This window comes from Bufo bufo, chromosome 2 (assembly GCF_905171765.1).
Source record: "Bufo bufo chromosome 2, aBufBuf1.1, whole genome shotgun sequence".
NCBI lineage: Eukaryota > Metazoa > Chordata > Amphibia > Anura > Bufonidae > Bufo > Bufo bufo.
This window is the reverse complement of record NC_053390.1, coordinates 7892067-7908484: the sequence shown is the minus strand read 5'-3', so window position 1 is coordinate 7908484 and position 16418 is coordinate 7892067. Positions and strand designations below refer to the sequence as shown.

Below are 16418 nucleotides of genomic sequence, written 5' to 3'. Positions count from 1 at the left end.
GCGGTCCTGCTGCTGGGTTGTTGCCCTCCTACGACCTCCTCCATGTCTCCTGATGTACTGGCCTGTCTCCTGGTAGCGCCTCCATGCTCTGGACACTACGCTGACAGACACAGCAAACCTTCTTGCCACAGCTCGCATTGATGTGCCATCCTGGATAAGCTGCACTACCTGAGCCACTTGTGTGGGTTGTAGACTCTGTCTCATGCTACCACTAGAGTGAAAGCACCGGCAGCATTCAAAAGTGACCAAAACATCAGCCAGGAAGCATAGGAACTGAGAAGTGGTCAGGTCACCACCTGCAGAACCACTCCTTTATTGGGGGTGTCTTGCTAATTGCCTATAATTTCTACCTGTTGTCTATCCCATTTGCACAACAGCATGTTAAATTGATTGTCACTCAGTGTTGCTTCCTAAGTGGACAGTTTGATTTCACAGAAGTGTGATTCACTTGGAGTTACATTGTGTTGTTTAAGTGTTCCCTTTATTTTTTTGAGCAGTGTATATAGTCTTGCTACCTGTAGACTTAGGATGAGCGAGGATGCAGAATTCACACAGGACAGGACCAGACAAGAACATTAGTTTATGTTGCGTTGTAACATTTCTTAAAGGGGAATTACACCTTCAAGAGATTTAATATTTAGGTAACTAAAACTTAACATATAAAGAAAACTTCTGCTACTGTCTAATATACTTTGTGTTTCCGTTTCTCTCCCTGTTCAAAGATCCTGTATAGACTTAATAATTTTCCATAAATCCAAAAAGTGGCTAATGGTCTGAGATTGTTGATGAATTAATCCATAATGTTCTGAAGTGTCCTTACAATCCATAAAATTTGCCAAACTTGGCTGTAGGCATGGGAATGTTGAGCGAATTCATAGCACAGTGTTGAGTTCTTCACCAGCTTAAGACAACACTCTGGAAGCTGGTCACAGACAGGAGACTGTTGAGCAAATCCACCCTGTCATGATGCCTTTACAACCAAAGACATTCCTACAAAATATAGATGACTAAAGTTGGTCATTGGCATGAATAAAAAAAAAAAAAAGTGTGTCTGCTAGGTGTTGTGGGTGTGACCTCAGGCCTCCTTATATGTTGGTGTGGTGGAGCTTGAGGTCAGTTTGATTTTGTTGTCAGTCTGTGTTGGAGCTCTGCTCCCTGGCTGTATGTCTTGGTCTGTGTGAGCCACCCTTATTTATTATTTTGTTTACCTTGTGCTGTCTGTGCATCCCCTCCAGTGTGTTTCTGTCACTCCTCCCTCGACCTGTTGTATGTAGTAATGGTGTGGGTCTTGCCTGGAGGTTTGATTGTGGTGTGTTGCTCTGGAAAGGGCTTGCTTTCCTGGAGGGGTTTAAGTGAAGACAAGACTGTGGGTTTCCCAGCCTAGAGCCTCCTTCCATCACAGCCGTGGCAGGTAAGTGTTGATAGCATTGTTATGTTGCTGTGTAACTTACCTGCCGTACTGTTTATCCCATGGTCTTGCATCCTGTCTGCTACTGGGCCTCTGGAGACACCATTCATCCGTGGTGAAGGATGAATGGGTGGTCTCTGCCCTGTCATCAGGCCTAGGGCATAGCAGTGTCCTAGGTTGGTGAGCATGAGCCCCCTTACCTTCTGAGTGTCACGGATGGTGTTGCAGGAAACAATAAGTAACAAATAAAGATCCGACTGACTTGATCCCAAACTAAGGAACAAAAGGGTGAGCCCTATTAAATCCCTAGAGCTCTCCCTCACTGCTCAGCCCATGCAAAGATCTCAATGATAGAAAGTTGCATGTCCATGTACCTTAGACCTAATGACACCTGCAAACCCTATAATAGTGAGGGGACACGACCACCGGCTCCGTGCAGTTAATACGGAGGGAGTCAGGGTCACCTAGAATCAAGCCAACAGGAAAACACCAATACAGAAATAGACTTATCTTGAGGAACCAGCAGTAGCAACTTCAAGCAGTGAACCCAATCCAGGAAGTAGTATAAACCGCAAAGTGAAGCAGTATGGGAGGAGATATATAGGGAGGCAATCACTGCTAATAGATGACAGCTGGGAGAGGGAGAAGAGATGTCAAAACGAAAGCAAAACAAAAGAACATCATGCAGGAGGTACTGAAGAACGTCTTTCATAACTTCTCAGAGATCTGGCGGTGACACTGAGGCGGCTCATGCGCTAGGAGTCTAAGGAGAGCTCAGGGTTACATTAGGAGGTGACCTGCTCCCTGTTCCCTGCTATCTGGCGTTGCAGCCACTGACATTGCACGGTGGGGGGTTATCCCCATTCCCCGTCGTGACATAATAAATAAGGGCTCCGCAGTCGCTTGCCTTTGAAAGAGGGTGCAGCATGTATTGCCTGCCGTTTTCGGCATACATGCACGTTCTCCGGAGGGCGAGCATCAATGGGTTCACGGTTAACGGCGCGGTTGGTGGCTTTTTCCCCGCCACCTTGCTAACCGTTGTCCGTGTTGGTATCCCCTCGTCCCTCTCAGGGTTCCTTGAGCTGGTCGGCTGCTGGCAGCATTCCTTCGTATACCTGCTCGGTGCCGGTTTGGGAATGTCTGCTGGCAGCGACCTGGAGTAGGAACGTTCTTCTGAGTTGGACGCGGTGTCCAGTGTTCCTTCTCCAGACTGCTTTGGTGGCTGGCTGCCTCGGACCTAGATGTCGGTACAGGTAGGTTGGCGGTAGTTCTGGAGGGATATACGGGCACCTTTCTGGCAGTGCCTCCAGTTGTTCTTTCCTCCAGTCTGCTTTGGTGGCTGGCGACCTGGGACCTTTGTTCGGTCCAGGTTTGTTGGCGGCAGTTCTGGAGGGAGACATTGGCGGTTATCAGGCATTTCCCCTCCCCTCCCTGTTCTTTGGCCCCACAAGCTTCCCCTTTTCGGTTGGAGGGGGCTTTGAGGAGTGGGAGTGTCACGACCCTTGGCTAGGTCGTGACTCTTTGTCTGCACGTGCAGTTGCCTTTGGCAACTTGGTTTGCATGTGAGGCACTTTTCCTTGGATGTGGTTTCCCCATTTTGGTATGCACGGGGTTAAGGTGTGTCTGCTAGGTGTGGTGGGTGTGACCTCAGGCCTCCTTATATGTTGGTGTGGTGGAGCTTGAGGTCAGTTTGATTTTGTTGTCAGTCTGTGTTGGAGCTCTGCTCCCTGGCTGTATGTCTTGGTCTGTGTGAGCCACCCTTATTTATTATTTTGTTTACCTTGCGCTGTCTGTGTGTCCCCTCCGGTGTGTTTCTGTCACTTCCCCCCCCCCCCCCCCCCTTGTTGTATGTAGTAATGGTGTGGGTCTTGCCTGGAGGTTTGATTGTGGTGTGTTGCTCCGGAAGGGGCTTGCTTTCCTGGAGGGGTTTAAGTGAAGACAAGACTGTGGGTTTCCCAGCCTGGAGCCTCCTTCCATCATGGCTGCGGCAGGTAAGTGTTGATAGCATTGTTATGTTGCTGTGTAACTTACCTGCCGTACTGTTTAAAGGGGTTGTCCGGCTTCAGAGCTGAACCCGGACATAACCTCTTCTTTACCCATTCAGCCCATATGAGTGAAGCATCAGAGCATTTCATGCTCCCCCCTTGCCCTGCGCTGCATTGAGCAGGACAAGGGCCATTTTGTTTACTTTCCCCACAATATGCTAGGTGGAGACTTCTGCCTAGCAGTGTTCCCGGGGACGTCACCGGCACTAAAGGGCTGTCTTTAGCGATGCCCTAGTCTGTTTTACAGGCTAGGACAACACTAAAGACTGGCCATTAGTGTCTGTGACGTCACCATGCTTACTGCTAGGCGGAAGCCTCTGCCTAGCATGTCCAGGAAAAGCCCGGTACATCACCGGAGCTAAATAAAAAGCCCTTGCAGATACGCCACTCATACTGTCTGAATGGGTGAAGAAGGGGTTAAATCCAGGTTCAGCCCTGACCCCAGACAACCCCTTTAATTCATACACTACTTAGAGCATATTTGTGGATATGATTAATTTCCTCATCAGTAAGTTATATTTAGTAGTAGAAAATTGCAGCACACAGTATTTTTCTTTGCCGCTAAGTTATATTTTAATCTTATGTCATCATATGATCATTATGATCCAGTGCAATTACAGGGTATATAAGGCATGCATGTACAAATCGATATGGCGACCGGACGTTTCGGCCTATCAGGGCCTTCTATAATCTGTAGCTGGCTTCCTGTAGTGGGACATGCGCTGGATTCCAGTTATATTTACACATGGCAGATTTGTAGTAGAAATTGTTCGATACTGTAACGGACCGTTTCAGCAGACAAGGGGTTAAAATCCGTTTAGGCGATAAGCCCCTTTCTGAGAGACAGGCACAGCTACTGCAGGATACACCAAACTCCCGAACTGGATACAAAATAGCACTCCAAACTGGAACCTCACGAATAGCTGCTAGCAGACGAACAGGAATCAGCTTACACTTCTGGCAATCGGTCTTCTAACAGCATACAGTGAATCCCCCCAATAACGAGACAAGGCTCCGTGTTGAGGGTCAAGCAGTGGTCTGTACTTCACGTACAGCCTCTTTTATTCATAAACCACAAACATAGTACTGCCCACAGGGGTTTGAAATACAACCAATCAGTAATTTACAACACATACAATGTAACTACAGCAACCAATCGTTCACACCCCCAGAGGACCAGAATGAAGACTGCGTCACAGGACAGATACAACATATCCCCACAATGCATCATGGTCTCCTCCTCTCTGTCCCGGAGACAACCTGAGGAGCAATCCAATTATCTCTGAGGACAAAGGGAGATCGCCAATACACATGTGAGGACAACAGAACAGACATCACCATTTAAACACACAATGGGACAATGGCACAATAGAAACACACCCAGCATTTTCCTCCCAAGCTGACAAGTTACACTTATTATAAATTGTTACAACTTTGTGAGTTTACATTGGCCATACATATAACTTACATCAATTTAAACAGTATAACTTGGGGACAAACCTATCCAAAATTCACTTGAATAGGTTCAGGGGTTTAAAAGTTAGTATATGGCCCATAATCCAGGGGCAAGAGGCCAGTAGCCAGTCCTCTCCAAAACCCAGTGGCGAGGTTGGTTTCGCCACACATCTCCCCCCCCCCAGGGAAGACTAACCAGATACCTGACCTCACGCCGGTCGGTACCTGAGTTAGTCTGGCAGCCCACCCACAACCCAATACTGGACCTGTTGCATTTGGTAGCCTGTCTCTGTCCAGTGAGTCCACCAAGGTTATGTTGGAAGCTGGTACTCCCGGTCTCTGTGTTGCTCCCTGGCTTAGAGTCTGGTTGTTGGAGGGGGAGACCGACTGTCTCTACCCCCTGTGCTGTAGGTGCAGAGACCACGGTCCCATCTGCACTGTTGTGGGGGTTACTGTCTCCCCCTGGTGCGTTAAGCTGCCGCTGGGGAGAGGGGGTAACGAGCTCCTCTCCCATACATACTTCCAGCCGCTGGGGAGGGCGACCGACCGTCTCCGCTCCCAATACAGTGTCCTGTTGCTGGGGAAAGGAGACTGGGCTCTCTATTCCCTGCTAGACACTCTGCCGCTGGGGAACAGGACCGACTGTCTCTGCCCCCTGTTCCAGCTCCATCTCCCGGGTCACCAGGTAGACCAGGTCTTGCTCAATCTCATGAGTGTCGTCCCAGTCATACCTGCTCTCCCTCCATTCCAAGAGATCATGGAACCGGGCTTGTGTAGGGCTCCCAAACTCCAGCTCTGAAAAAGTCTCCCATAACAAGCCAGGACCATCAAACTCCTCTCCCTCTGGCTTGTCATGCTCAGCTGTCCTGGGTAGGTACTGTGCCCCATACCACCAGAGCGCCTGGTAGGCATCTTCCAGCCACAGCTCCCGCCATGCTAGGAGTTCCAATTCCTTTACCCATTCCTCCCGGGGCTGCTCTCCCAGGAAGGGCATCCGCAGGGCTACTCGCTTCTGCAACCGCTGGTCTTCCGTGGGGAGTCTCTCGTCCTGCATATACTCCACAATACCCAGTACCTGGTACCAGATGCCTTTGCGGACTGCATCTCGGTCATCCATGACCCCCTCATCGTACTCCACTGCTGTTTCCATTCTGGTGCTGTCAGGGTCGCTGTACTGGGACATGCGTTGCCCTCAAATTGTAATTCCAGGGAATGATGTTTCTTTGTAGCTGTCCTTCTGGGCTGTGGGAACGATCCAGCTGCTTGCCACCAATGTAACGGACCGTTTCAGCAGACAAGGGGTTAAAATCTGTTTAGGCGATAAGCCCCTTTCTGAGAGACAGGCACAGCTACTGCAGGATACACCAAACTCCCGAACTGGATACAAAGTAGCACTCCAAACTTGAACCTCACGAATAGCTGCTAGCAGACGAACAGGAATCAGCTTACACTTCTGGCAATCGGTCTTCTAACAGCATACAGTGAATCCCCCCAATAACGAGACAAGGCTCAGTGTTGAGGGTCAAGCAGTGGTCTGACTGTACTTCACGTACAGCCTCTTTTATTCATAAACCACAAACATAGTACTGCCCACAGGGGTTTGAAATACAACCAATCAGTAATTTACAACACATACAATGTAACTACAGCAACCAATCGTTCACGCCCCCAGAGGACCAGAATGAAGACTGCGTCACAGGACAGATACAACATATCCCCACAATGCATCATGGTCTCCTCCTCTCTGTCCCGGAGACAACCTGAGGAGCAATCCAATTATCTCTGAGGACAAAGGGAGATCGCCAATACACATGTGAGGACAACAGAACAGACATCACCATTTAAACACACAATGGGACAATGGCACAATAGAAACACACCCAGCATTTTCCTCCCAAGCTGACAAGTTACACTTATTATAAATTGTTACAACTTTGTGAGTTTACATTGGCCATACATATAACTTACATCAATTTAAACAGTATAACTTGGGGACAAACCTATCCAAAATTCACTTGAATAGGTTCAGGGGTTTAAAAGTTAGTATATGGCCCATAATCCAGGGGCAAGAGGCCAGCAGCCAGTCCTCTCCAAAACCCAGTGGCGAGGTTAGTGTCGCCACACATCTCCCCCCCCCCCCCCCCCCCCGAGGGAAGACTAACCAGATACCTGACCTCACACCGGTCGGTACCTGAGTTAGTCTGGCAGCCCACCCACAACCCAATACTGGACCTGTTGCATTTGGTAGCCTGTCTCTGTCCAGTGAGTCCACCAAGGTTATGTTGGAAGCTGGTACTCCCAGTCTCTGTGTTGCTCCCTGGCTTGGAGTGGAGGTTGCTTTGTGGGCAGGTATCAGCGGTACTCTGCCCTGGTGCCAGCGCTACCACGGAAGAAGCCTGGTTGGAGCCTGGTTGTTGGAGGGGGAGACCGACTGTCTCTCTACCCCCTGTGCTGTAAGTGCAGAGACCACGGTCCCATCTGCACTGTTGTGGGGCTTACTGTCTCCCCCTGGTGCGTTAAGCTGCCGCTGGGGAGAGGGGGTAACAAGCTCCTCTCCCATACATACTTCCAGCCGCTGGGGAGGGCGACCGACCGTCTCCGCTCCCAATACAGTGTCCTGTTGCTGGGGAAAGGAGACTGGGCTCTCTATTCCCTGCTGGACACTCTGCCGCTGGGGGACAGGACCGACTGTTTCTGCCCCCTGTAACTCCGCCTGCCCCTGGGGAAAGGAGACTGGGCTCCCAATCCCCAATAATTCATACGGCCGCTGGGGAATGGAGACTGGGCTCCCAATTCCCAAAAAATCATGCTGCTGCTGGCGGGCAGGAACAACTACCTCTGCCCCCTGTAACTCAGCCTGCCGCTGAGGAGGGAGGACGCTGCTCTCCCCTTCCTGCATTTCACACTGCCTTCCCGGCATATCACTCTGCTGCTGGGGGGCAGGAACTACTACCTCTGCCCCCTGTAACTCAGCCTGCCGCTGGGGAGGGAGGATGCTGCTCTCCTCTCCCTGCATTTCACACTGCCTTCCCGGCATATCACTCTGCTGCTGGGGGGCAGGAACAACTACCTCTGCCCCCTGTAACTCAGCCTGTCGCTGGGGAGGGAGGACGCTGCTCTCCTCTCCCTGCATTTCACACTGCCTTCCCGGCATATCACTCTGCTGCTGGGGGGCAGGAAAAACTACCTCTGCCCCCTGTAACTCAGCCTGCCGCTGGGGAGGGAGGACGCTGCTCTCCTCTCCCTGCACTTCACACTGCCGCTGGGGAATGGAGACTGGGCTCCCAATTCCCTGCAGGACCGGCGGAGAGACCTCGGTCCCATCTCTACCGGCCACCTGGGGTCCTTCCCAGTAACACTCTACAATATCTGCCCAGCTGAATGGGTCTGGATCTGGGTCTGTCACCTTACCATCCTGCTGAGCCTTCTCAATGGAGTGGAAGAGATCTCGGTAGTCCTGCTCCAGTTCCCACTCCAGGGTTGCTAGGTGAGCCAGGTCTTGCTCTACCTCATGGGGGTCATCCCACTCATGCCTAGCCTCCCTCTCATAAAAAATGTCCTGAAGTCTGGTCTGTGCAGGGCTCCCGAAGTCAGGCTCTGCAAAGGACTCCCATAACAAGCCAGGACCATAAAACACATCTTAGTGGGGTTGGTTCTGCAGCATGCGCATAAATTCTGCAAGCCATATTCACATGATTCACTGACATTTCTGTAACAAATCTGTGTGTCAACATTCCCTTGAGGCATGCAGGGGTGCACCACCAATGAGGCGAGGTGAGGCGATTGCCTAGGCAGCACGAGGTAGGGGCAAGAGAGGGGCAGCGGAAGGGGGACTATCTGTTTCTGCAGTGTAGTATTGGGAAGCACAGTGGGCACAAAATGTGGCGCTGTATTACCCTGTATGTTTTGTAGCTCTGTATGTAAAGTTTTCCAAGTATGTCTTTAAAAATAGGACTGAAGAGAAGAGGTTAGCTTAAGAAATTGGCATTAGGGGGTTGGGACGCTGTTTCAGTTTTCGCTTCAGGCAGCAGAAAGGCTTCATGCACCCCTGGAGGAACGCATACACATTTTTAAGCCAAAGCTAGAAGTTAATTAAGGTAGTAAATGTTGCTTTATTCTTTTTTCAAAAATTAATGGTAAAGAAGAATATAAGAAACGTAAAACACCTTACAGGACTCGTTTCCTCCCTTCAATAACTCCATTGACTGCTCAGATCCCTCTTCAGTGAAGATGCTGCATTGTCACTGGAGGACCAGATAACAGACGTCTATGTACAGTCGTGGCCAAAAGTTTTGAGAATGACACAAATATTAGTTTTCACAAAGTTTGCTGCTAAACTGCTTTTAGATATTTGTTTCAGTTGTTTCTGTGATGTAGTGAAATATAATTACACGCACTTCCTACGTTTCAAAGGCTTTTATCGACAATTACATGACATTTATGCAAAGAGTCAGTATTTGCAGTGTTGGCCCTTCTTTCTCAGGACCTCTGCAATTCGACTGGGCATGCTCTCAATCAACTTCTGGGCCAATTCCTGACTGATAGCAACCCATTCTTTCATAATCACTTCTTTGAGTTTGTCAGAATTAGTGGGTTTTTGTTTGTCCACCCGCCTCTTGAGGATTGACTACAAGTTCTCAATGGGATTAAGATCTGGGGAGTTTCCAGGCCATGGACCCAAAATGTCAACGTTTTGGTCCCCGAGCCACTTAGTTATCACTTTTGCCTTATGGCACGGTGCTCCATCGTGCTGGAAAAAGCATTGTTCTTCACCAAACTGTTGTTGGATTGTTGGAAGAAGTTGCTGTTGGAGGGTGTTTTGGTACCATTCTTTATTCATGGCTGTGTTTTTGGGCAAAATTGTGAGTGAGCCCACTCCCTTGGATGAGAAGCAACCCCACACATGAATGGTCTCAGGATGCTTTACTGTTGGCATGACACGATGGTAGCGCTCACCTTTTTCCAGATGCCCCAAACAATCGGAAAGAGGCTTCATCAGAGAATATGACTTTGCCCCAGTCCTCAGCAGTCCATTCACCATACTTTCTGCAGAAGATCAATCTGTCCCTGATGGGTTTTTTTGGAGAGAAGTGGCTTCTTTGCTGCCCTTCTTGACACCAGGCCATCTTCCAAAAGTCTGCGCCTCACTGTGCATGCAGATGCGCTCACACCTGCCTGCTGCCATTCCTGAGCAAGTTCTGCACTGGTGGCACTCCGATCCCGCAGCTGAATCCTCTTTAGGAGACGATCCTGGCGCTTGCTGGACTTTCTTGGACGCCCTGAAGCCTTCGTAACAAGAATTGAACCTCTTTCCTTGAAGTTCTTGATGATCCTATAAATTGTTGATGGAGGTGCAATCTTAGTAGCCACAATATCCTTGCCTGTGAAGCCATTTTTATGCAACGCAATGATGGCTGCACGCGTTTCTTTGCAGGTCACCATGGTTAACAATGGAAGAACAATGATTTCAAGCATCACCCTCCTTTTAACATGTCAAGTCTGCCATTTTAACCCAATCAGCCTGACATAATGATCTCCAGCCTTGTGCTCGTCAACATTCTCATCTGAGTTAACAAGACGATTACTGAAATGATCTCAGCAGGTCCTTTAATGACTGCCATGAAAATTAACTTAATCCCAAAAAAACCTTACCACTGCATTTCATTGCTAAGAAGGACTATGCAATTCATCTGATTACTCTTCATAACATTCTAGAGTATATGCAAATTGCTATTATAAAAACTTAAGCAGCAACTTTTCCAATATTTATCTAATTCTCAAAACTTTTGGCCACGACTATACAGAGGAGGGTGGAGGGGCTGCTGCAGAGGCAAAGAGACTGCAGCTTGTTTGTAAGTGATTTACTGTCTTATTTAACTGCTGGATTCCCATATAAACAACATAATACTGATGTATGAAGTCCATGTCGGGTGTGCTACAGACAGTGAGAAAGCAGAATTCCCTGGTTATCAATATCCTGTGTCTGGTCAGGATCAGTTGTGAATAAAATGAGAATTAAAGAAGATTGCAGAGGGATGCAATGCGTTTTTCACTAAAGCCTAATTCACTTCTATGGGGCCAGGGTTGCGTGAAAAACGCTGAATATAGAACATGCTGCGATTCTCACACAACGCAGAAAAGATGCGTGAAAAACAAGGCTCATGTACACTAGGGCTGCACGATATGGGAATTTTGTGCGATTGCGATTAGGGCCCTAAAAATTGCGATAACGATATGCGATGCGATATTTTAAGGGAATTGTGCTAGAGGTCTATTTGCTTGGATTTTCCCATATGAGCCGCTGACGCAGCTGGGTATGACATAGTTATGGGGGATCTGTGGATGACGCTGTGTTGTGGGGGATCTGTGGATGACGCACTGTTGTGGGGGATCTGTGGATGACGCACTGTTGTGGGGGATCTGTGGATGACGCACTGTTGTGGGGGATCTGTGGTTGACGCACTGTTGTGGGGGATCTGTGGATGACGCTGTGTTGTGGGGGATCTGTGGATGACGCTGTGTTGTGGGGGATCTGTGGATGACGCTGTGTTGTGGGGGATCTGTGGATGACGCTGTGTTGTGGGGGATCTGTGGATGACGCTGTGTTGTGGGGGATCTGTGGATGACGCTGTGTTGTGGGGGATCTGTGGATGACGCTGTGTTGTGGGGGATCTGTGGATGACGCTGTGTTGTGGGGGATCTGTGGATGACGCTGTGTTGTGGGGGATCTGTGGATGACGCTGTGTTGTGGGGGATCTGTGGATGACGCTGTGTTGTGGGGGATCTGTGGATGACGCTGTGTTGTGGGGGATCTGTGGAGGACGCTGTGTTGTGGGGGATCTGTGGAGGACGCTGTTATGTGGGGGATCTGTGGAGGACGCTGTTATGTGGGGGATCTGTGGAGGACGCTGTTATGTGGGGGATCTGTGGAGGATGCTGTTATGTGGGGGATCTGTGGAGGACGCTGTTATGTGGGGGATCTGTGCATGACGCTGTTATGTGGGGGATCTGTGGAGGACGCTGTGTTGTGGGGGATCTGTGGAGGACGCTGTTATGTGGGGGATCTGTGGAGGACGCTGTTATGTGGGGGATCTGTGGAGGACGCTGTTATGTGGGGGATCTGTGGAGGACGCTGTTATGTGGGGGATCTGTGGAGGACGCTGTTATGGGGTGGATCTGTGGAGGAGGACGCTGTTATGGGGTGGATCTGTGGAGGACGCTGATGTGGGGGATCTGTGGAGGACGCTGTTATAGGGGATGTGTGCTATGACACATAGGGCCATGAGGGGGGGCAGCATAAGACATATAGCATCTTATGCTGGTCCCCCTCATGGCCCTATGTGTCCCCTCATGTGTCCTAAACTGCGCACATAACTGGCTTTGTGTGTAAAGTATTTTACTAGTGTGTAAAACAAGCTCTCTCCTATTGATAACATGGCCGCCTCTGTACTCACTGTCACTATGGATGCACTACAGCGAGCGGTAGCGAGCTGGCCGGCGCGTGACTGACATCACTTAGTAACGCTCCTCCCACTTCAGGAAGCAGGAGCGCTACTAAGTGACGTCAGTCACGCGCCGGCCGACCCGCTCGCTGCCGTTCGCTGCAGTGCATTCATCGTGAAAGTGAGTACAGAGGCTGGACCTGTTATCAATAGGAGAGAGATTGTTTCACACACTAGTAAAATACTTTACACACAAAGCCAGTTATGTGCGCGGGGCCCCTTCATATATAATCGCGGCATTTTCGGGTCGGCCAAATCGCCATATCGCAATCGTGTGAAAGAGGCCTAATTGCCTTTTACTATTCTGAAAACTGAGAACAGATTTATTTCTTGCTAATACCATGTTCCCTTGGTCCAATACCCTGAAGAAGGGCACCTCACTCCTCAGGAGACACAAAGGATTCTCCTGAGAAGTATTGCTCTCTTAACAGCCACCAAGTTATTTCTGATTGTGAAAGCTGGCAGTCAAACCGTATGTTCCTGATAAGAGAGAATCTAATTCCATGATCTGGGCAGGGAGGTTTGAAAAAACCCAAGTTCCTTGGGTGAAATTCCTTCACCCAAGGAACTGCATCAATGAGGTTTTTGGGGAAAAAAGGCTGGTTCATGCACAGAAAAAAAGATCTTTGTGCAGAATTTTTTGTACCTGCAGTACACGACATGAGTCCTGAACAGCTCCAGCAGCTGCCCTCACTGTAGAACACACTGCCACTATGCTTTCCCTCCCTTCTGATAACACCTGACTTTATACCTAGTAATTCAATCGTCCTAACTGAATATATCCATACACTGTCCCTACAACGATGGCTGCCTTGTGTCTGGAATTGGTGTTGACCAGAGAAATGACACACTCGTCCTTCTCACATCACTGGCTGAGCTCATAAGACCGACTTTGGTTCAAACCAATCACAGAGGCTAATAGACCAGCCAATATCCTACCTCCTGACTGGCTGTCAGGAGGCCTTCAAAGCATTGTGGGAAGATCCACCAGACAGGGCCCCTACAAGGGTCAAGTGATCATCAGTCTTCACCCTCCCTGGTCAGTTCCCTTTGAATTCTGACAGCGCTGTTTTGCTCAATTCATCTAAAGAAAATTGCCAAAACATGGGATTCGTTTGAGAGGAGAATTTTTGTGAAATTCATGACAAATCTGATTAGTTTAGAATAAATTCACTCATCTCTAGGTAGGGCTATGGCATTCTATATTCTAGAGCTGTGAACTGGAGATATCGAACATGTCCGTCTTTGATATGGGCCACACCTGGCACCAGGCATTGGATCTGATTGCTTGACATCAAAACTCATTCTTGATAATGACACAAGGCTTACCTGGATAGTGGATGCTCTGGGTTCCATGGATGGAGGTCAGCGCTACTAGTGTTGAATTTGTAGGCAACTGTGAACATTAATAGAAACCAGTTTATAGTTGAAAACCCAGATCAAATTTGTAGTCAATCAAGAAAAAGGCCAGGGATGGCAAAGTTCATGCAATATGATAATCCAAGCGACAAGGTCAAAAGGTAAGTGGCAGCAGTTTAAATTCAGGGGCAATCCAAGCACTACAGAAACTAACAAACCAATTTCTCAGGCAAAAATCATTGAGGGAGGGTTCCCTAAATAGATCTAAAGTTCAGTATGTAAAGAGTTAAGGACTGTACAGTTGCTGAACTGTGTGTGGTCAGGTAACACAGTAGAGTTAGCACAGATATGCACAATATGTTTCTAGATTTTCTGTACGTTTTACCAGGGATCACAGAAGAGGGGCTGGAAATCAACTGCACTATGATCCAGGACATAGATGGTACTCGGCAAACTTTGTCAGGTAAGCAACATGAAAGCCAGGATGTGGGCGAACCCAGCCCAAAATACAGCCAGGGAGGAAGACCAAAACTGCAATACCAGATGCCAAAATAGAAGAAAAAAAAAACTAAACTCCAAAGGGCTTTGTGCATAGAAATAAAACAGGTGAACTCTCTGCCCATATACATAAGCACAAACCCCCTCTACGAGATAGGATGGAGCCTGTTTGCGCGCGCCTTTATTTTGTTCTGTCCGTTAGGCATAGATGAAATATCCCTGTCAAGCCTTGTTTAACCTATCAACGAGCAAACACTCAACTGCTGCTCAACAGAAGTGCATTGCAGTTTTTCCCCACTTGAACAGAAAAACTTAAGGACACAACATAGTAAAGTAGGACATAAACAGTTAAACAGACCACCCCTATAAATTCCTTTTGACTTCCACTTGGGGATGGAAGTCTCTGCCCTGGATGTGATGGGTACATTTTTTTCTGTCTATTTCCCCGCCTCTCACTAAAACTGGTTTTGTGGTTGAACAACCCTTCCAACATTAATGTGTTTATCACGTGTGATTTATGCATTGGGACGTACCCGTGGGCCTTAGTACATCGGACGCAGAGTGCAGACTGACCATGCAATAATAAACAAGCATTGGTGAAATATGACAAATTTTTACATGTAACAGAGCATTTAAGCAAAGTTGTATGTCCATATATCCAATAGAACAAATCCCATTACAACCATTTCAGTTGAGGAAATGGGAAATGTTTGGGATTATTTAAATTCTATACCTTTTTTACATATGTAAAATAAAGCACTAATGTCGGTGTATCATGCGACTTAACGTACACTTTTTCTGTTGAACCCTGCAGTATGGGAAAGCGCAGTGTACCATGCTTTTGCATCCCAATGTTTATACTAAACATAGGACAAAAACATTATGTGAACACAGCCTACATCTCCAACCACAATCACATAAAAACTAGGGATCGACCGATTATCGGCCGATATTCAGGATTTTGTACATTATCGGTATCTAACCTTGCCGATATACCGATAATGCGTATAAAGCGAATACTAGTAAGCGCTTCCATTATGGAAGCACGCACTAGTATGCATCGGGTGCCGGGAGCGGGAAAGAAGCGCAGCAAGCGCTTCCGATACTCACCCTCCCTGGTCTTCTTTGATGGGGCCCGCACTGCACTGTCCTGTCCCGCGAGCTGGAGAACACAGGGGAGCGAGACGCCGGACTCGGAGATGAAGAGGAGCCGCGGCACAGGAGAGATGAGGAGTTTTTTTTTATAGGGGTTAATAAAAAGGTGTGATCTGAGGTCTGATAGGGGTTAATAATGGTCTGATCTGAGGTCTGATAGGGGTTAATAATGGTCTGATCGGAGGTCTGATAGGGGTTAATAAAAGGTCTGATCCGAGGTCTGCTAGGGGTTAATAAAGGTCTGATCCGAGGTCTGATAGGGGTTAATAAAGGGCTGATCTGAGGTCTGATAGGGGTTACTAAAGTCAGTGAGGAGGGAGGGGATGGGGTGGAAATTGGCATTTGGCACTAGTATATTATAAAATGTAAATGATAAATTGACTACCAACTAAGGGATTTATTAATTTATCATTTACATTTATAATATACTAGTGCCAAATGCAAATTTCCACCACCTCAGTGACTACCAACTAATATAATATATATTATGAGATATAAAATATCGGTATAAATTATCAGCTATTGGCCTGAAAGTTCACAGATTATCGGTATCGGCTCAAAAAAAATCAATATCGGTCGATTCCCTTTTTTTTACATTTTCTTGGATGTAATAAAATTCAAATAAAGCCCAATGTATCACACAACAAAAGGCACAAAAACTATTTAAATAACCAAATAAAAAAGTTACAGATTTCGAAGATACGTGTGTTAAAAAAAAAGTTTCTGGTCAGGAAGGAGGGTGAATAGCGTGGTTCTGAAAGTCAATTTGTAAGTGTTTTTCTCCAGATCCATCACCTTTATCGTTTAGTAATGTTTGAAAGAAGATGAAATAATATGTTCACATACATTATAAAACAATGACATGGAGCGTCGATACTTCTCCCCATGTCACTCTGGACTTTACCACAGAGTGGGTGGAGGTGTGAATACAGTGATAAGAAGCAAGGTTCATGAGGACACCTAAAGCCGGGCTCACATCTGCATTGTGAACTACAC

The 16418-nt window shown here is 47.8% G+C and overlaps 1 protein-coding gene across 2 annotated transcripts in view; it reads left to right on the top strand.

Moving 5' to 3' along the window:
- LOC120991971 (zinc finger protein OZF-like) overlaps nucleotides 1–16418 on the top strand; it is a 576950-nt gene that overhangs the window by 471146 nt on the left and 89386 nt on the right. The window lies entirely within an intron of this gene.